Raw genomic sequence first — 23,600 nt, forward strand, 5'->3', positions numbered from 1 at the left:
ATGAAGATATGATGATTGATGTCGGGAATTTTAGAAAGAAATAAGAAACAGACAAAAGAAAAAAAAAACTGAAGTATACTTCCGTTTTCCTCTTGCTTCAGGCAGAAAATATCGAACCCAAATCAAGCACAATAACTATGAATCCTTGATACAACTCGGAATGAAGGAAAAAAATTGAATGGTACTAGCATACTGCAGCAGTATTCGATTTGCACAAATTGGGAATAATATAGAGAGAGATATAGAATAAGAAACAGAGAAAGAGGAATAGAAATTGGACCACACTTCAGGGATTATGAGTTATGTGTCTCGATCTCCACGATTTTCAAGGGTTCCCGTTACAAATTTGACGATTGAAGTTCTCAAGAGTTATCTTGGCGCTCCACGGTTACTTCCCGCTTCCACCTTCAGCTCCTCGTTTAGAATCCACGGTTCTTCTTGGACTGGTGGTGTTAGACTTAACTTTTGGGCAAAATGTTTTGAAATATATATATATATATATATATATATATATATATATATATATATATATATATATATATATATATATATATATAGGGTAAGGATCAAATAAAAACATTTAAAAGGTTGAGAATGCGAGAATTATTCTGGACCAATCAATTAATAAGGACATATTAGTAATTTTATATTTTAATTAAATTAAAACAAAATAAAATTCAATCAAATTTCCTAAATTTCCTTAAATTTAGGATCAGTTACCAAAAAATAAAAATAAAATATTTGATTTTTTATTTTTCTTATTAATGGAACATAAAATACATTTTACCAAAAATTATTTTGAAACAGAAAAAAAAAAGAATCTTAAAAAATCAAAATTTTCTCCAATTTCATTTAAATTATGCGTCAATCAGAAATGGATAAAAAACCAAACTATCAGTCATAAATGATTATATTAGAATTTGACATTTATTTTAACACAACTGTAATTAGTGATTAAAATCTCTTCTAGACCATGTATTCATATATGAATGCACATTTTCATTTATAAATATAAAATACTATTGTCTTTAATGAATACAAATATAATCGTAAATGAATAAAGCAAAATATAAAAATAAAAAAATCAAACATCAACTTTGGAATAAATAAATAAACAAAACACATTCACAATCATATATGAATACAATTATAATCACAAATGAAAATTTACAATGTCTTAATATAAATAAATTTTGGCTCCTTCCCAAGTTGTTGTCCATGTGCATTCTTCATCTTTCATCATTATAATCCTTTAGGTTATCTATATTAACTCTGTTAATCTACAAGAAATCAAAGAATTTTTTTTTCTATTATTTGTCAACAAAGTGCTTAACTTATTAACCAAATGCACATTTAATATGAAATTAATAAAGAACGACTGTAATCATCCACAAGAACTAAATATGTATTAAAAATCAAACAAAAAAACAAATATGCATAAATGAATAAAGCACAATCCTAAAACCTCTTATAGATTCAATAAGTAAACCTTCTTAATGATTAAACTTGAAGAATATTGCTTCTTTTAGTCACTAATGATTATAATTTAATCAAGAAAAAAAATCGGTTTTTGCTCTTGTTCTCACAAGAAAAAGTACAAATGTCACATTCAGATGATATAGAACCTTAAAGAACTTACAGAAAACTACAATTAAAAGAAAAATGAATTCAAATACAAAGGAGCAAAAAGTAAAGTTCAAAAATAAGTAAACTGGGCTAAAATTCTCGTTCATTAAGAATCAAATTAGCAAAAAATAGCAATATTCAGATTGGTTTTCAGAATCAGAAATCAAACTTCATTCTTCACATTTTAGAAATTGGAACTTGAAATTTTCATAATTAGAAATCCGCTAAGTATAAAGTAGGGAACCAAAGACTCTCGTATTGAAAATCAGAAATCGAATAATCAAATAGCCAATAAGGTTGATTACCTGATGGATCTTAAAGAGTAATCATTTTGCCAATAATTGACTTGTTGGTCTTGGACTAGAAAAGAAGAAAGAAGAACACGAAGAGAAGAGGTGTTTCTTTTCATTTTTGCTCTTGTGTATTTGTGTATTTGTAGCCCTAGAATCGAGTGAAAGGTGACATAAGGAGGCGCCTCATCTGGTATCATCGCGCCACTTCTGGTGTCACCGGTGATAGGTACAACAATGGTGGTCGTGATGTGATGTGATGATGCTGAACAGATCATCGTGATAGTATGTTTATGATGGAGGCGGATTTATTATAAAACCCTAGAGAGAGATAAGATAGACGGAGGGAATATAGATACGAGAAAGATGAAAGGAAAGAGGTGAGAGGGTGAGAAATTATAGGTAATAGGTAAAGCTGCAATTTCTATTATGCCCTTCTGATCATTTACAAGTTACATTTTTCATATATATATATATATATATATATATATATATATATATATATATATATATATATATATATATATATATATATATATATATATATATATATATATATATATATATATATATATATATAGTATAACTTGTTGGAGAAATATTATGCCCCCTTATTTTTGATGCCTTGGACCTAGGCCCAACTCGCCCACGTATTGGGCCGGACCTGCTCTCACCTCACCGCCCTCTACATGTCCAGTTTATTATTATATGATCCAATTTTCATAACATGTTGACTGATCCTAGTCATTTCAGGTGAAACCTAGGGGTGTTCAAAAATATTTGTACCTGAATTTCTGATCCAAAAATACGATCCGAAATTTAGGATTTTTGGATTTGGATACGGGTAGTTATTTTCTAAATTTCTGCATATCCAATATTTGAAAATATGATTTTTGTAAAAAAAATCTATTTTATTTATTATTAAAAATCAAATTCTTAGACATTTCTTTTACTCACTCCTCTTCAATTGTCTCCAAACTATCAACTCTACTACATTGTGTGAATGAACTGTTTCACTAATTGTATTTAAAGGTGATGGATTGACTTGTTGATGCGAATCAATCTTGATGAATATTAAACAAGTTAGGAATGTACGGAATGCATACTTGTTTAAGTTTATTCAAGATCCAAAGTAGATTGTTATTTAGGGGAAAAACCCATGAACGAATAGGGGTTCCGGGGGCAGCGTTCCTGGCAGCAGGGTCCAATGGGTGATAGCCCCTGGCGGGGTCCAATGGATAGAGCCGCTAGCTGGGGTTGAGCTCGGTTATGGGTAGAGTAAGGGTTTTTGATTTTTTATTTTTAATGACTAAATTTAATTTAAGAAAAAAAATAACATAAATTAATAAAGGGTAAATACATGGGTAGATGTATGCTTTTACTATGGTATGCAATTAGATACCCTTAGGTTCTACCTGGTTTTATTACTTTTTTTATGGAATATATATATATATATATATATATATATATATATATATATATATATATATATATATATATATATATATATATATATATATATATGTGGTTAAGTTCAAATGAGAACACTATTTAATGTGAGAACGTGAGAACACTATTTTATGTTACTATTCTATTATGAATTTTGTATATACAACGATATAACATTATTCATCAACAAATATACGAATAATCACACATTAATATTCACATTGAAATTTTATATGTACAACTTTATGACATTATTCATCACCAAATATATAAACAATCACATATTTAACATTCACATTAGAATTTACTAAATTACTACACACACACACACATACACACACACACACATATATATATATATATATAGAGAGTAGAATAACAATATAAAATTGAATATATTCATATTATAATTACTACAATACTATACATATTAAATTCATAGTAGAATATTAACATAAAGTAGTATTCTCATGTTCTCACATTAAATAGTGTTCTCATTTGAACTTAACCCTATATATATATATATATATATATATATATATATATATATATATATATATATATTTACATATATATATATATATATATATATATATATATATATTGTAACATCCCAAAAATACGACCCAAAATTTTTTGTTTAAATAGTAATAGAAATCATATACTGTTTGTCATATTATAAAGACCATGTGTCAAATATCTCAACTCATAATAAAATGCCGTGAACAACTGTATCAAATCAAACTACAAATCAAAACAAACTCCCAGGATAAAGACTGAAGTTGTGGTGTGTGCGATGCCATCAACCCGAGCTCTTCCCCTTACTTGCGGAAGTACCTGAAACCAAAACTAAAACTGTAAGCACAAAGCTTAGTGAGCTCCCCCAAACTACCACGTACCATACGATAACATATAAACACGTACTGGGCATTGCCCACTGCATCGGACCGTAGTCCGGAACTGACTGGGACCTCATCCCCTGCATCAGACCGATGTCCGGAACTAGCTGCATCGGACCGAAGTCCGGAACTGACTCCATCGGACCGAAGTCCGGAACTGACTGCATCGGACCAAAGTCCGGAACTAACTGATCATAGTATAACATAAACACATATCAACTAGCATAACACACATGATCATAAACTCATATATTGCATACTACGTCAGGCCGTAGCACTTAACACATAACACATAAATCCTATCTGAGCCACGAAGGCATCAAACACACTAACAACTGCATCGGACCGAAGTCCGGAAACTACTACTAACTAAACGGGCCAACATTGTAGCCTTAAACCCGCTCCTACTGGAAGGAAACTCACCTCGTAGCCTAGCTGCTGAAAGGACTGCTCCGGAAGCTGTCTACTGCGTCTCCGGTTTCACCCCGGCTACAATATCCATGAGCACCATCAATCAAATACTGATAATAATAATACTGAGGGTAAAATGACTCTCCTACCCCTTGTCCAAGTCAACCTAACTATCAAAGTCAACATTCAGTTGACCTAACTCATCGAGTTGGGCCGCCAACTCGTCAAGTCCTTACTCTTACTTCCTTGATTCCACTTGCTACTACTCGTCGAGTTTTGGCGCAAACTCGGCGAGTTCCTCTTTGCTACTAACACTCTAACAACCTGTATCCGACTCGCCGAGTTGTATGAACAACTCATCGAGTTCTCCTTCCTCAGATGATCAATCTAGCTGTGACTCGCCGAGTTGTACGAACAACTCGCCGAGTCTGTTCTTGCAGTATGAAGATGGCCTTGGACTCGCCGAGTCAAGGCATTGACTCGCCGAGTTCTTCCATGAATGAGTCTAACCCTCTAGCTCACCGAGTCCACTTCTCACTCACTGGTTCCACATGGCATAACTCGAAAAAGGAAACACAGGGGACTCGCGACTCGACTCGCCGAGTCAGAAGAACGACTCGCCGAGTCGTATGCATGCAAATACTATACACTCGATTCTGCTTGAAACTAATCCATGCCATTAATAGATCTGGGTTCCTGGGACTTGATTTACACGTAAAGTTTCCAACTTTACGTGTAAATAACATCAAATGAAGGTTTTAAGGTTAAAAGCACACTATAATACTAGATCTAGAGCTTTCATGCAAAATGGATCCATAAAGGTGCTAGATCTAAGCTCCTAGAAATCAAATCTAGCTAGATCTGAAGGTTAATCAACTCCATGAGTCCTCTATGCTACTACTAAGCTAAGAAATGGTTCAAGAATGGCTTTAATGACTTCACAAAGGATATTTAAGCATAGAAACAGAAAAGGGCCAAGATATACATTACTTTCTTCTGAAATTCCTCAAGGATCTAGGATCTCCTTCTCCTCTTGATCTACCTTCCTTTATCTCTTAAAATCTTCAAAGAACACACCAAAATCACACAAAATGCAAAAAGGACTCTAGGGTTTCGAGAATGAAGCTATGAGGGGTGATGGGGGCTGACTTGAGGCCCTCAAAAGTTGTTTATATAGGGTGCAAACCCTTGAAATTAGGGTTTCATCCAGACTGGCAGACTCGCCGAGTCGCCAACTTAAACGTGCTCGAAATCGCGACCCAACTCGACGAGTTCGGCTACTGACTCGTCGAGTTCCCCTTAACACTTGAAGAAATGTAACAATAAATAACAATATAAATATCATACCAGAATTGGGGTGTATATATATATATATATATATATATATATATATATATATATATATATATATATATATATATATATATTCATTTAGATCACCTAATCGGGAGTAGTGATGGTGTTGTAATTATTAATCTCTTCACCAAGGCAATGGATGGAATAGTACAAGTATCGTCTACAAGAATTAATTTGAATTTCTTGATCTACGAAGCAAGACTTCACAAAAGGGCACTATTTTTTATTTTTTCTTGATCTGCTCCTCCTTTTGTATTTATGATTTTATATTCGGATCTATATCATTTGTAACTGGGATTTTGAATATTGTTGCATTATTTTGAAAATCAAGATGTTAACATTTGCTGATTTTTTTTTACAGGACTCTGGATGTATTTTTCTCTTTCTTCTTCTTTTAGGTTGTTCTAATTTTTAGCTTTCTATCTTCACATGTGTTTTGCTTTGTGGTAGGATAAAATTCTTTTTGAAGTTTGACATGGCAGGAAGAGCATCAACACAGAGCTATAGAGAAAAGTAGAATATGAAGTAAAGTAGAAGATTTAGTGAAGTGTTTATAATATTTGTCTCTTTTGTATTTTAATATATAGTTCAAATGCTTTAAAAAAACTATATTGTTTAAGAATGAAAAGTAAAGAACATGATGCCAAGACAAAAATGTACATGATGGCATAGATAGTTTGATGAAAACAACAACCGAAATAGTTTATATTTGTTATCATCTCTCCGTAGAGATTTAAATGGTCTTATAACTAAAAATAAAGATTAGAAAATACAAAAAATTATAATTTGAACTTTTATATTATGTTACTGTTGAACTGCAATCTTGTTTTTGTATACTTAAACTCCATCAAAAGTTTGAAATATAAAGAGAACGATACAAATAAATGAAGTTATAAAAATTTTGGTATAAAATATTAAAACTTATGAATCTCAATTATCATTCTTTTGATCATATGGATTGAAGTTTTAATGAGGTATTTGTTTTTTAGTTTATTGAAGTTTTAATGAGGTATTTGTTTTTTAGTTTTATTATCTTTCATTTACACGTAAATTTCATATTTCAATATTTATTTTATTAATTTTCATTTATATCCTCTTATATATGTGTATAAAATTAAATTTGTAAAAAACTAAGTTACTTTTTATTAGTTTTAATGGATTACGTTTTTAGCAATAAATTTAGGGTAATTCTAACCGCACGACTTGAATTCCAAATGCACGAATTTTTGATTGACTCGATATACATCACTGAAAGTTTTGACACTTTTTAATATATTAAACTAAATAAACGTTTACTTTTCAATTTTCATTAAATGCCCTTATATTTATAGTTGATTTTCATATCATACCTTATACTTTTTGAAACTTTAGCTTTTATATATATATATATATATATATATATATATATATATATATATATATATATATATATATATAGAGAGAGAGAGAGAGAGAGGTAAGAGTTATATGGAAAATGAATACAAGAAAGATAGTAGAGAGATTTGATTGTATTTTATTAAAACTATATTGTTTTTAATGGATCTATACCTAATATTAGGTACATAACAGCCACATATTCCCTAAGCCTTATATATATATATATATATATATATATATATATATATATATATATATATATATATATATATATATATATATATATATAATTTTAAACTATTAAATACTTATTGTGTCCATTTGATTTTCATCTGCTTCGTTTGTGTCCGTTGGATGAATATCCGTTTCGAATGGCGATGTGTCGTTGAAACAATAGTTACTTTCATTGAAACAATAGCCATTTAATATAATCTATATTTATAACAAATATCGTATGTTTGCTTTTAACGAAAATCACTTTCAAAATGACATTGTTAATTGCTTTCGGTCTAACATATAAGAAATATCAATGGTCTATATATTGAAAGAAATTGAAACCAAGTTTTTATTTTTATCCATTCTATTTTTGTTAATGTTTCATATAACTTATAATTTTATCTATAAATATAAATGTTTTCTGCTATATATATATATATATATATATATATATATATATATATATATATATATATATATATATATATATATATATATATATATATATATATATATAAGGCTTGACATTTGACGTAAGGATGGTTAAATAGATGTTACTAGAAACAAGTTAAAATTTTTTAAATAAATCGATCGTTAAAATTATAAATTTAAAATGATAAAATATATCGTAGTAAAAAATAAACTTAAAATGGATTTAAATTCCTAATGATAAACGTTAACATTTTAATATATATATATATATATATATATATATATATATATATATATATATATATATATATATATATATATATATAATAAAAGTAGAAGCCTAATATATAAAACTTTACAAAGTAGAAAGGGAAAATTATAAATTTGATGTATATTAGAGGACCCTAATTGAAAGTTTGACAAAAAGAATTAAAAACACCGATTAATTTACATAGATACGGAATTCAATGCCAATACACCAATAATTCGTGTATATAATTGGTGTATATAGGAGGACCCTAAATTTAAAGGGCAAATGCTATATGAAATTACATGTCATAGCCTCATAGGTGTTAGTATGTGGTAATGGTTTGTGCAAAAGCTATTTGGAGTTTTTGACCATAATAGGGTGGGTGGAAAAAATATTTACCATTTTAGTGTTCTTTTAAAACTATTTACCATTTTAGTGTTTTTCTCCTTTTTCTTTTACTTTTTAGTTTTCTTTTCAGTTTTTTTTGATAAAACTGCACAAATGGTCCCTGTGGTTTGCTCAAAATTGCCACTTTGGTCCAAAAAAACTTGGACTAGCACCACAGGTCCAAAGTTTTCATTTTGTTGCGTCTTTGGTCCAAAGCATTTTAAAAATTCTTCAAATGACGGATTTGCCCCTCTTTATTTGTTTTTTTCTTTTCTTTTTTTTCCTTTACTATTTTTTTTTATTTAACTACATAGGGTCCCTCTCTCTCTCTCTTTCTCTCTCTCTCTCTCTCTCTCTCTCTCTCTCTCTCTCTCTCTCTCTCTCTCTCTCTCTCTCTCTCAAGAACATATACAATAAAAAACATACTCCCCTTCCCGTTGTTCTTCCTCCCTACAACCCAAACCCATTAATAACCTTCCTCTGTCTTTCTCCAGTGACTATCGTCTTCCAAAATCGATTTTTGTGTTCAAAATATTTGTTGTGAATCATTTTTTGGGGAGAATCAATTTCTGGTTTCATCTTCTCCAACCCAATTTTTTGGGTTTCATCTTCCATCATCGGCAGATAAGGTATCCTTCGTCGTCAAAGGCGTTGTCGAAGGCATCATCGTTGAAGAGAAAGATGTCACTTTTCAGAGCCTTCATCGGATTAACTAGTCGATATGCTAACGGTAGTCCTAGAAAAATCGAAGAAGGCTAGATTCGATTGGGGCTCCGTCGTCGCTGCTATGAAGATCCAATTAGGGTTTCGCCTCCGCTTCAGATTCATTTCTCTCACCGTCAATCTGAAATCCCTCACCGTCGTTGCTATGAAGATCCACTGTAAAAACCCTCGTTGTTGTGAAGATCCACAACAAACCCTGCTCTGATTCATTCTAAATGTTATCAGCGAAAACATCTTTTTCTCCATCATAATCTTTCTTTCATTCGAACCCAGAAGCTACAAATTGATTTGGTGATGGACTAGACAGTTTCAATGGACATGATAATGCTTCAAATTGTAGCACTAGCAAGAGGAGAGAGAAGCAAATGAACGGTGTTCTTTAAGTACCAATTTTTATTTGTTTTATAGGACTTCTTTTGGCTATAAAGGTTTGAAAATTATGGATTTTTGAGGTTGTAAGCATCGTATTGTTTGTGTTTGCAGTGGTATTAATTCATGGAAGCGTGGTACACACACACACAGAGAGAGAGAGAGAGAAAGAGGGTGGGACCCTACGTAATTAAATAATAAAAAAATAGTAAAGGAAAAAGAAAAGGAGAAAAACAAAAAGAGAGGGGTAAATCCGTCATTTGAAGAATTTTTAAAATGCTTTGGACCAAAGACGCAACAAAATGAAAACTTTGGACCTGTGGTGCTAGTCCAAACTTTTTTGAACCAAAGTGGCAATTTCAAGCAAACCACAAGGACCATTTGTGCAGTTTTGTCTTTTTTTTTAATTTAAATATCTTATTTTTCTTTTTTCCTTTTTTATTCCTCCTTTTTATTGTTTTTCTCATTTTCTTTACTTTTTAGTTTCTTTTCAGTGTTTTTTTAATTTAAATATCTTATTTTTTTTCTTTTTTATTCCACATTTTTATTATATATATATATATATATATATATATATATATATATATATATATATATATATATATATATATATATATATATATATATATATATATATAATGACAACTTTCATTTTAGTTTTTTTTATCCTTTTTTTACTGTTTTTTTAAATATATGTTTTTTTATTTGTTTTTTTCTGTACTATTTAAATATTTGGTTTTCTTATACAACCTTTTTACCATCAAATTTTAGCCTCAACATTAAAAAATCATCAAAAACCATCACTATAATCAAATTTTAAGGTGCAAAAATTCCAACATTCATATACAATGTTTTTAAAGTGAAAAAAATCTCAACATTGTTTCTTACAAAAAAAAACATCACAAAAAAAACCCAATATTGTTTATTACAAAAAAAAACATCACAATTAGCTTCATCTTGAATCGGTAAAAAATTATTACTTGTAAAAAAAATAATAACAAGAGAATAACTATAACAAATACCATAAAAATATTATTTTTTTAAATTACCTTGGTATAGACGGACATCGTTTTCGATTATGTCCCGTTAAATCCACGTGCTCGAGAATGGTTGGAGAGTCATCCACTTAATAGATGTTCGTCTATGCCAAGGTAATTTAAAAAATAATATATATATTTTTTACAGGTAATGATTTTTTACCGGTTCAATATGAAGCTAATTGTGATGTTTTTCTTTTTGTAATAAACAATGTTGGATTTTTTTTGTGGTGACATTCACCTACAATGTTTTTTGTAAGAAACAATGTTGAGATTTTTTTTTCACTTTAAAAACATTGTATGTGAATGTTGGAATTTTTGCACCTTAAAATTTGATTATAGTGGTGGTTTTTGATGATTTTTTAATGTTGAGGCTAAAATTTGATGGTAAAAAGGTTGTATAAGAAAATCGGATATTTAAATAAAACAGAAAAAATTAAATAAAAAAAACATATATTTAAAAAACAGTAAAAAATGATAAAAAAAACTAAAATGAAAGTTGTCATTTATATATATATATATATATATATATATATATATATATATATATATATATATATATATATAAAGGTGGAATAAAAAAGAAAAGGAAATAAGATATTTAAATTTAAAAAAAAAAAAAAAAAAAAACTGAAAAGAAACTAAAAAGTAAAGAAAAATAAAAAAAAACAATAAAAAGTGGAATAAAAAAGAAAAACAGAAAAATAAGATATTTAAATTAAAAAAAAAACTGAAAAGGAAACTAAAAAATAAAGAAAAAGAAGAAAAACACTAAAATGGTAAATAGTTTTGAAAGAACATTAAAATGGTAAATATTTTTTCCATCCACCCTATTATGGTCAAAAACTCAAACTATTTGAAGCCAATTACACAAACCAATGTAGTGTGTAGTCATTCAAAAATTGTCAGTACAATATACAATATGGTGTCGATATTAAAAAAAAAAAGTACAAATAAAAAAGTAAAGAAAATATACGTTTGAAGTAGGGTACTTACCAAAAGAAGTCGAGCGTTTGCAGCTTTAATATTAAAGCACTATTTTATAATTGTTTTTTTCTCTAAATTTATTTAAACTAGTAAAGAGGCCCGTGCGTTGCACGAGTCAGATATTTTTTGTTGATTGCAAGATTGCGACGGGAGCAGTTCCATTTCTTGACACATCAATGCTAGAAAATAGTTGACATCCAACAGACAATGAAAAATAACAACTTACTTTGTGATAAACATTTTAATGAAGATTTTTTTTACATGTCAAATTACTATAAACATCTTGAAGTCAACTGGAACAACCCCTCCCCTGACAGCGTCACTTGTAGGTATGGAAACCGGGGCAAATTCTGTTGGATAAAAAGTTAATAGATAAATAACATGATATAATTGGAATGAAATAAAAAAGGAGTGGAATGGAATGACCATGGAAGCTTATAGTAATCATCTATCTAAAATGACAACAATAAGAGTAGCATACCTGAAAAAATGGAAGGAAGCAAGTCATTCTCCCTTGCAATAATAATTGATGTAGTGCATATTACAGAAACAACCATCAAGGTTTAGATCAGATGTTACCATTCCGCCAAAAATCGATTTTTGTTCCCTAAAATGCTGTTGTAAAAACCTAAAAATAATAATAGTGCGTCTTTCCACCAAAGTCAAATAACAAAATCTATAATATGACTTTTTTTATTAAATACCACCTCCAGTTTTAAAAATCAAAAGCATAATTGATTTAAGAATACAACTAATTCATTTTTTGAAAATAAATGGAATAAAAGGAAGAGAATTAATGAAAGTTGAACTAATCCATAATCTAAACAACAACCATTGTAATGGGCGACAAGAAGAAGTTTGAATAGAATTACACAAACTAAAATTATCGGGAATAAGGTAAACACCTCAATTTTTTTTTTTTTTTTTTTGTCTCAAACTCTACTTGTCCTTCTCACTTTTACCATGCTTAAGTATAAATTTCATTGCAACAATCTTCTCCTATTTCAGAAATGGCCCTGTGACTTGAACCAATTATGACTAACTTGGCAGCCTTTGAAGCATATACCCAGTCAGGTACCTCTGTTTTAAGGGTTTCAATCATCACAAAAAGTCATTCTTGTCTGTTAGTAAGGTGTAGGGGTAGCCAGTGTGTTTGAATACAATCACACCCATTCACTCCCATTGCACCCTCCTCTTATCATTGTTTATATGCCCTTCCTGTGTTATAAAATGAAAAAAAAAAACACTATTTTAGCCAATATTGCAAGTCCAGAATTTATACAAATCAACCTTGAAACCTGTAAAAATATATATAAATAAGAATTATTGTAAAGACATGAAAAAGCCAAACATAAGTGACAGTTTTCCCTAAAAAACTCATATCCATTTCATCATCGTGGCAGCCCCCAAGACCAATTGTGATTGGGTTTGACCCGAAAATGTGGTCATCTAGAATCGATGTCATTTTCAACTTTTGACTTGGTTCGGAGTTCGGACCCGCGAACAATAACCACACACTACTCTTATATCACAATCCACGTTACATTGTGTAATCGTGGTGGTAATGGTGGAAGCCACCTCCAGCTGCCACCATGCCATTAAACCCTTGAGAAGCTTCTTGAATGAATCCATATCTGCTAAATTAATGAATTTACCCTTGTGTAAATATTGAATCTTGGGTTCGGGTTAGGATGAGATGCAGCCTAAGTGGTCCTTAACGGTCAAATCTTCATTTTCTTTAACCTGAGTATCTGAATCTTTTTTTGGTCCAAGAACCAATTTGGTTCGAACCGGGATCCGTGGTGGCTCTAACCGTGGTTCTAGTCGTTGTTGGTTGGTTGGTTGGGTTTTTCTTAGAAGCATGTTCCGTTTTTATGATATGACCCAATCAAAGATACAACCATTGGTACAAATCGATCTATTCTTGGAGATAGATTAAAATTTGGATGAAGTCGCAAACATGTATCACTTCATTTCTTCTATTAATTCACGATGTTTTAAAACCAGTTGTTGATCCTTGATCTATAAAATCAGACAAAAAAATCAAGAAATTTGGTGCTGAAATGATAAATACAATGATTCAATAACATAAATACTTTTGAACCTATTTTGATTCTGTCATCATGTTAAATCAGATATTTTTTTGTTCTTTTTAGATTAACAGTAGAAAAAAATTTAACACAGTTTTTGAAGTTTCTTTATTGTATGAAAACAATTGATTACCAAATATTGATCTTTGGTTTTGGCATTTTTAGCCATTGAGGTAGATTGCTCTTATCTGATGAAGATTTTCCCGATTCCTTGTTTAATTTTGCTAGCTCTTGTACATAATCGCTTCAACATGTGGGACAATAGGGTGGCTTACAGCTTGCATCCAAATTCTCTGATAGACGTTTTTGCATCGATATGGTGTGTTCATCCTGGTTGATAAGTTCGTCAATGAATTTAATGACTCGATTGAAGTATCCATCATCCCATGTATTCCCATCCTATAATAAACCGGAAAAAAAATCATAAATTCAAATACCCGTTTCCTAAATATTGAGAAATTGAATCAAATTTTTTGACATTGGATTGAAAATTTTACCTCTGGGAACATGTCTGGGAGAAGCGATCTTGATGTAATTGTTTCACTCATTCACTCCCATTGCACCCTCCTTCATCCGACTTTGACAACATCCGCTGAAGTCAGTGGCTCCTCACATCAACATGCCCTAAAACGATATCAAAAAATCAAATTTTACAAAACAAAAAACCAAACATAACATAAGTGACGATTTTACCCTTCCATGGCGGCCCTTGAATAAAAATTATTGGACACAAAAAAGAAAACCCACCAAACAGAAGCCAAAATCTTCTCTGGTGTGAATCCAACAATCAACACCCACCAGCTCCATTGTGGCCTTTTATCTCTTCCAAACGCTTCCTATTTTCAGAAAAATCCTCAAAGTCCTACAATTTAAGCCTTGTGAAAATGCTTCGATCACGGTACATACAAGAATTACTTTTTTACATCTGGAATCCTTCATAACGGAACAGACAAACATCCTAAGAATTAAAGGCCAACGACAATTTGAACCAACAACAATTCGATTTCTTTCACTTCTGATGAACATTGAACACAAACCTGTAACAAATCTAACAAAAAATAAAAAAGAACAGGGTGAGAGAGGGTTTTATAGAAAGGGAGCTTACATCGCATGAATGTCTTCATCTTCTGAAAAAATATGAAGTTTTTTAGAGAACTTCAGTCCGTCAAAATCGACAACCTCGCAGATGATTGAAAGTATTTGAGTCGGTGAAACACGAACAGAAGGCAAGCTAAAAAAAAGATGAACAAAAGGTCAAATACAACGACGAATCGACCCGCAGTGGAGGTCGATCGGTCGTTGGTGGCTGAGATGACGACTACGAGTAACAGGGCACCAAAATTTGTCTTCAACCTCCAATGGAGCAGACGATAAGCAAAGGAGCGGGGACTTTTTTTTCGGGTGCAGAGAGAGAACTGCATAATCAAAGAAAGATTAATAGAAAGGATTTGAGGCGGTGGAAGGTGATCGGGTAAGGTCGATAAGGGTTAATAGAAGAACTAAACTAATCAAAGATAAACTAACCTGATGAACAGTACTTGGGTTAGGTACTGTTCATAAGGATGTTGTGTTTTAATTATATATATAATGATGTAACTTTAATATTTAAAATAATAATTTTATTTCTTTTCTTCTAAATGTGTTTTTTTATGTCGGTAAGGTTAATATTCTATAAAACTGAATTTTTTGTTTTGAAATCATGAGATTTTCATAATTCATACTTTAAATTCGATAACTATGTTATTTGTTTTAAGATATACAACTATATAATTCATGAGGCTTTTAGTCAGGTGTGACAATAGCAATAACGGTGTTCGTTGTCATTTTAATTCGTAACATTTGTAATCTTTTGTATTTTAAAACCAATATTAAAAACTGATTTCCTTATTAGATACAATAAAAGTTTAGCGATCTAAAAAACAAACTTGGGTTTATCGATTGCCATTTTAAGGCATTTTTCTAAAATAAACGGATAATTATGATTCTCCCTTATTGTTTTTAATGTTTGAGTACAATAAATGCTTTTTTGGTAGTTATTTAATTTGTTTAATGGAGAAGGCAATAGGTTGTGAAATAACATAAACAAATCCACTATTTGACTCAAAACTTTATCAATTTTTAAATATTACTTTTCTTGAAATCTAATAAATTAAAAAATGTTTTAAAACTAAAAAATAAAAAATGAAATTTAGATTTTCTTTTAAGAGAAATTAAATTACCTCCTACATTTTATGCCTACAATTATTCCTACTCACTAAAATTAAGACAAATCATCATTCAATTTAATTTTATTTGATATATTCCAAATATATATTTAATGAGTTAGTTAAAAAAATATTAAAAGATGACACTTATCATAATTTGATTGGGTAGGAACATTTATAGACATAAAAAGTAAGAATCAATTTAATCTCTCTTTTTTGAAACACTTTATATGGAACATGTACCAAAATGTTATAAAAAAATCACTCCACACATATAAATTTTTATGGTAATTATTAAAACACAGAAACTTTGGTTTGTAGATAGCAATTTGTGTTGCTAATAAAAATGACCACAATTAGCGAGTCCTTTGTTAACCGTGTTTCAAAGAATACTACTCGTCGAATGGAAATTATATGCCGCCTGTTGAAACACACTATTCTTTGGCCATCAAAAAGAAACTAATCATCGGATGCCGTATTGTCATCTCGTACTTATATTTTTATCTGAAAATAGATGTCGAAAAAACACTAAGCGTCGTTGAAAACTAATCACCCAACGGACCTATTCGCGTCGCAGCATCGCGCGGGTATCCTACTAGTATATATATATATATATATATATATATATATATATATATATATATATATATATATATATATATATATATATAGTTAAACTAACTAACCCAATAAAGATACTATTCATAAGGAAACAATATATATATATATATATATATATATATATATATATATATATATATATATATATATATATATATATATATATTCTATATAAAAACATTAGTTTTCTCCGGCCTCCAAACTCAATTGCGTCCACTTAATTTGACGCCACGTAGCCCTCCTTTTTAACGACGCCATCGATATCAACATCGCCTCATAACAATTTGTGTCGTTCCACGGTATTGGACATGTGATGGTTCAAAGAAAGATCATATGGAATCAAGTTGAAGAGAATCGTCTTCCACACTGCTTCGTAATCGTCAAGTGTCGCCTACTATTATTCTAGTGTCGCCTTAGAACGACGCAACTTACCACTACGTCTTATTGTTTCTCCTTCAACTCCCCCCTTCTTTATAAACTCTTCTTCTCTGATTCCGTCTATAACGCCTTTAAAATTTTCAAACATGGCACCTAGCTCAAACGCCCCATCAAATTGGATCAGCACACCCGTTTTAGGATGCCGGTTTTTCAGGTATGTGTTTTCTAAATTGCTTTTGTTCTAATCTTGCTATTCTCGCTTCCGAAGTTCAAGAAATCACACAAATTTTACCCTAATTCAAGAAATTCATTTGATTTTTAGATTACCATATAGGGTTTTAATTCTTCTATTTGATTCATTTTTTATCCGCTCTTCTCTCTTTTTATCTTCTTCCATCGCCCAATGTTTTTTCTTGAGAAATTATTTTAAGACTTCCTGTTTATAGTGAAAGTGGCTTTGTCTTGGAAAATTCTAGGATTATTACAGTGGTAAAGTTTTTTATTTTATGTATGTTTTAGGTAGATTATGTCTTTCATCTTCAGGTCGTGGGAGAACTGCTATCTTGATGTATGTTCATAATTTGGTTCGTTCTCTGTACAATATTTAGGCCATGATGGTTTCTCATATATTTAGGCCTGTGAAACATCCCCGTACTTGATTTGATTATAATCAATGATTTTCATTTATTGTCTTTTTTATAATCATTTGGTGGTTGTAATTTGTTGATTACGTCTATTTACAGATGGGATGGTTGCACAATCTGGTAGTTAAATGTTTGATAAAAGTCTCAAACCATTGTCATGTATTCACATAGACAAAAATGAAACAGGTGAGGCATGTTATTATTGTATTCTTGATTTTGGTTTTCTGTTGCTACCAATAATCATTAAAATTAAAATAAAATAACACCAGGTAGGTAGTTTCAGGCAGGTAGTTTCATATTTATTTAAATAAAAGTTAGTTACTTTATTGAATTCGTATTATCTACTAGCCTTTTGCAATCAAAACTTTTACATTTTTTCATAAAAAAAACACACAAAAAATGACCCGCGGCAAAATTCGGGTTTTTCCACTAAAAGATTCAACAACCAGTTAGGAATAGTGAAACTCATGCTTTTTTTACTGTTTTCATCCTTGCATTTTCTGTTTCTGTCATTTTCTTTTGTTATATTTTTTCTATATTGGTCTTCATATTTAACTTTTTTTCCTGCCCTCTATCTATCCGTTTCCAACTGGTTATCCGTACGAAAATAATTCAAAGTTAACTAAAAGAGTCAACAACGACGCCTATTAATCTATAAACAAAAACAACACCCAAATCAGACGCACACGACCCTTGCGAAGCATGGGCAACATATCTAGTTAAAACTTAAAATTTCAGCTATCTAGAATATTCAAATTTAATCCAAGAAAAAAAAAGTTAGAATACTTCGAAAATCGAAAACCTAAATCATATTGTTAATTATGTATCAGATGTCATCCCAATAAAAAGAACAAAGATTCATAAATCTTTAAAGGCTCAAAACATCAAACATCGGTCATTTATCAGCTCTATCCCCTCCAAACCAATCATGAACCATAGGAGATGCAACTTTCTTCTCCATCACAAGTCTCATCCTTTTCTCTCCGTGTAAACCATCATCGACACAAGAATCCTTGATTCCATGTTTGTAAATCGTTCAATCTTAAAGTATGTCTCTCATTTTCTCAGTATTTTTAGTCCTTCACCTTTTTAGTCCTTCACCTCATGGGTATTAACTTTTAAAATATAAGATCTAGGTTTTGATGAGTATTATTAGTGGTTTATGACAGTTTGAAATTGTCTTGTGATAGTTTTCAGCCAGATAAATTATTTTTTTTCGTAACATTTCTAGTACTTACAAAATAAGTTCTCAAGTTTTTGTTCTGGTTTTCTCTCTTCTAAGTCGTATCCAACTGAAGATTATGGATTACCACTTAAATACTTTAATTTGAAAGTATACACGATTCTTAGAATTCCAACTGTTATTACATCCCAAAAATATAATACATCGTTCCTCTTTAATAATAATTTATTATGATTTTTGCTTGTGCATGCTTGATACATCGACGTTGCTTGTCCATGACACCCATTGATGTTGCATTTTATTTGTGAACTTGGTTGATGCCTTATATTCATAGACAACCACTATATATATATATATATATATATATATATATATATATATATATATATATATATATATATATATATATATATATATATATATATATATATATATATATATATATTAATAGACATTACAAAGTGCCTCTATACACCAATCCTTGTATATGCTTTCTTTGTTATATTTAATTCAGTTAGACTTTAGGACGGGTGACAATTGATGATAAGACACGACAAAAATACACAATACGAAACGAAATTGGGACGAAACTGAAATTTTAATTTATGCTCGTGTTGTGTTTGTGTCAAGCGTAAAAAACACAATATCGTGTCATGTTTGTGTTCAAAATTCGCCATGAAATTGATACGATTTAAGATTGGTTTGTCGTTTTTTTCGTGCTTGTCATGTTATGTATGATTAAATATTAATTAAATAAACTAATTGTTAAATTATGTTATCTTTTTTGTGTCGTGTCGTGTCATGTTTGTCATTTTTTTAATTGGTTCATTTTAGTGTTGGTAAAAAAACACAACATTGTATCGTGTCGTATTCGTATTACATAAAACATTGTCATGTCTGACAAAAATACGACATGGTGGCCCAATTTGCCACCCCTACTTAACGACCAAATCAAAATATTCATTTACGTATTGCTTGTGTTAATTGTCGAAATTATGGTGTGTGTGTGTTTTTTAATTTAAGTGTAACACTCTAAAATTTTAAAATAAAATTTTCATTTTTTTTAAACCACACAAAACACAATTTCACATTTCTCAAACTCAAGTTTATAAGTTGTTCAAAGCACAAGACAATAAAATGTTTGACAATATCCCAGAATCCTTAAAACAAAATCTCTAGCTGGTGTGTACAATCATGTCGGTGCCTTCCCGTGATCCTGAGAGATACCTGAAACACATTTCACACAACACTGTAAGCACGAAGCTTAGTGAGTTCCCCAAAAAACCACATACAAATAATCAGCCTCTCATGGCTATATCTCGATAAGGACCCTCCGGTCATGTGTCTCAGTAAAGACCCTTCGGTCTCACAACTCGGGTTGGACCCTCCAGTCCGGTATCTCAGTGAGGACCCTCCGGTCTCACAAATCGGTTTGGACCCTCTGGTCCTAACTCAATAAGGCACAAAATAATATACAACAGAAATCACAAAGGCAAAATGCATGATATCACATAACTCTGCATAAGCACATAAGACCATCCGATCAATAACTCAAATACGACCCTCCGATCACATAGTATTACCACTCAGGTAAGTATAGTGAGAAGACTCACCTTGTAAGCAAGAAAATATGTCTTGTACTCAACAGTAGGTCTAGGCTCCACCTACATATATCATAATCATTTTTAATTAACAATTTATAGTAATAAATCCCAAGGATGTTAAACTACTCCTTTACTAACTCTCGGAAAGGGTGAAAGTCCATTTTACCCCTCCATGCTCTCCTAAGTCCATAACTTGATCAACCCTAAAAGTCAACGGAAGTTAACCCTCTAGTCAACAGTCTATGTTGACCCAACTCGTCGATTGCATCTATGCGACTCGTCGAGTTCCTACGTCTCTCTAATAAGTCGGGAAAATTCAACTCAACTCGTCGATTTGTCTAACTACCTCATCGAGTTTGTAACGCGTCCAGACTATTGGGGAAAACCCTAACCAACTCGTCGAGTTGGCTCACCAACTCATTGAGTTCCTTCAATCTATTCTCTCATTCAAATGTTTTTAAGCAAGACTAAGGTCCCAAACTCTAGATCTAGCCTTCTAAGACTGAAATACCACGTAAAGCTGCAAGATTTACGTCCATGCATGGCATCTAGGGCTAAGTTTGCCAAAACAAAGCTCAACAAATGTTTTAAGGCATGGAAGTTGGCCAAAGCTTGATAAAGCTTGAATCTTTAGGCCTAAGGGACCTAGTATTGTCCAGATCTGAAGTCCCGTCTAATGCTCAACGACTAAATGAATCAAAAAGGAAGGTAGAATGGCTATAAACTCTCTCTAATGAAGAGATCTAACAAACAAGGGATCAAGATAGTGCCTTTTACCTCCAAATGGCTATAAACATTGAGTGAATGTCGGATCTAAGGACTCATTATCGTTCCAAGCCTTTTTCTCCTCAAGCTCCTTCAAAGAATGCACCAAAACATACACTCTTAACCTCTCTCTCTCTCTCTCTATCACAGATGATAACAGCTCATTTAAGGTTTCTCTCAGGGTGTTAAGGTGATGAGGGAGGCGAAATATAGGGCTTAATGTCCTTTAAATAGGGTATAAACCCTGAAAATTATGGTTTTCTCACTGAGCTCCAACTCGTCGAGTTGGGTCCTCCAAGTCGTCGAGTTGTCTCTAAAATCCACGCGGCTATCTAAGTCTCTACTCGAAGAGTTTGAGCCTCCAACTAATCGAGTTTCCATGTTAAAAAGAATAAAACAATTTAAATTTATACCCGGGAGTCGAGATGTTACAATTCTCCCCCACTAGAATCAGATTTTGCCCTCACAGTCATTTTCTGGAAATAGCTCTGGGTACTGCTCACGCATCTCGGACTCCGGCTCCCAAGTTGTGACATCCCCAAAATCTCGGCCAGAAAAGACCGGTTTCATTTATGCTTTTTAAACATTTTCAGAGTAAATCTTTTTTATTTTTAAAAGAGATGCGGAATTTGTTCCCAAAAACAAAACATGATAAAATAATATTTATCAAAGCATTTCATAAAGAAATGTATTTTCATTATATAATCAAAACTCGGGATGTCATGTTCCGATACAGACCATAAAGCATAAACGATAACATTACAAGTCGTTCAACAAATATATACATATACAGATGTAAACAAAACAACTTGATGATTATCCATCTTATGCCCTTGCGCCACTTCCTGTAATACAAAGAAACTGAGTCGGTCAGTTTGGGAGCCTGGTGAGCATATAAGGTTTTCAACCCACAATAAATAATTAAATTAATTTTCATCAACCAACAATAACCCAATTACCCAATCCCGTTATTCTCACTTTATGTCCCTAAAATAACTAACACAAGGGACCTAGTCTAAGAATATTTCATTGGGGCGACAACACATGCTTTCGGGCGTTTCCCAGCAATATATGTCAAATAAGGCAACCATGGAGGGGATGGAGTACAATGAATGAACACACAAGTCCATTAACACCTACAGGTGGCGAGCCTGCTAGTGTTCCACGAGACTGTCTAGAAAAGTCCGTGGTCGTCATCTAAACTCCGCTAGATGACTAAATCGAAACAACAACGAGGCCTCTCATCTGTTTATTACACACAGACTATCTACTCATGTTCTACCCAACATATTAGTAGATAAAAATATACATTTTTATACATAGTTTAAAAACCTGCATAACATGCTTTAATCAATACATATTCCGCATAACAGATGAGGTACACACACATAACACGTATTTCACAGTGAATAAATCAGACCTATGAGATAGAAGAGAGTGAATATACATTCACACATATAACAACAAAATAAATACACATAGCACGTATTTTATATAAAATACTTCATAATATTGTGTTGGAATAAAGTAACTACACACTCACTTGACCAAAAGATGATCGGACAGCACTACGGCTTGCAGAAGTAGTGTTTCTCCGTAGATCTAGAAGATTTTCACAAAAATCGGGCTCCTCGCGAGCAGGGCTTCGGCTCGGGAATAACACTCTTCGGGATCCTCGGGACTTCGGATCTTGCTTCGGGGCTCGGGAATGATATCGGGGCTTCGGGATATAATTGGCATGCAAATCGAGGCAAAAACAAGAGAGAAGAAAGAGTTTGAACAAGATAAAATGGATGATCTCAGTTTCTATTTATAGGCTGGGAGTATGGGATTACGCTGGGCGTAATCTCAATTTACGTTGGGCGTAACTTGGTTATGTTGGGCGTACTTTAACGTCACTGCATGCGTCAATTGGTGGAACTCGAGTATTGGTCAGGAAACTTGCACCCTTCTGAGTACGCTGGGCGCACTCAAATTACGCTCGGCGTAATTTGACTGTCAAACTTTTAAATTGCGTAACTTTTGCATACGAGCTCCGTTTTCGACGTTCTTTATATCCACGTGTAGGTGAGACTACGCTCTACAACTTTCGTTTAGACTCCGTCGGCTAATTTTGAATTTATTTTTTTATTATTTATTTTTAGTAGGCCCGGACATGAAAACTCCGTTATAAATTCATAACTTCTTCGTCCGACTTCCGTTCTCGCCTAACTTTTCATCGTTTCGTTACTAACAACGAGATCTTCTATTCTCGTTTAGATTGCTTCAGCTAAAAACCGCTCGATCTCAAATCGAGTATTCG

At 31.7% G+C, this 23,600-nt stretch overlaps 1 long non-coding RNA gene across 6 annotated transcripts; it reads right to left on the reverse strand.

Annotated features, from left to right (window-relative positions):
* Window positions 1-12,017: 12,017 nt before the first annotated feature.
* Window positions 12,018-15,364, reverse strand: LOC145001216 (uncharacterized). 6 transcript variants are annotated; one of them, XR_013661526.1, is made up of 6 exons: window positions 15,005-15,364; window positions 14,593-14,914; window positions 14,397-14,523; window positions 14,033-14,298; window positions 12,291-13,831; window positions 12,018-12,159 (listed from the first exon to the last, which is right to left on the reverse strand). It is a non-coding gene; the product is annotated as an uncharacterized LOC145001216 (long non-coding RNA). The 6 variants fall into 6 exon arrangements; XR_013661525.1 differs by having other exon boundaries at window positions 14,593-14,936; XR_013661527.1 differs by having other exon boundaries at window positions 14,647-15,364.
* Window positions 15,365-23,600: the final 8,236 nt, after the last annotated feature.

Source organism: Lactuca saligna, chromosome 6 (assembly GCF_052625555.1).
Source record: "Lactuca saligna cultivar CGN05327 chromosome 6, ASM5262555v1, whole genome shotgun sequence".
Classification (NCBI taxonomy): domain Eukaryota; kingdom Viridiplantae; phylum Streptophyta; class Magnoliopsida; order Asterales; family Asteraceae; genus Lactuca; species Lactuca saligna.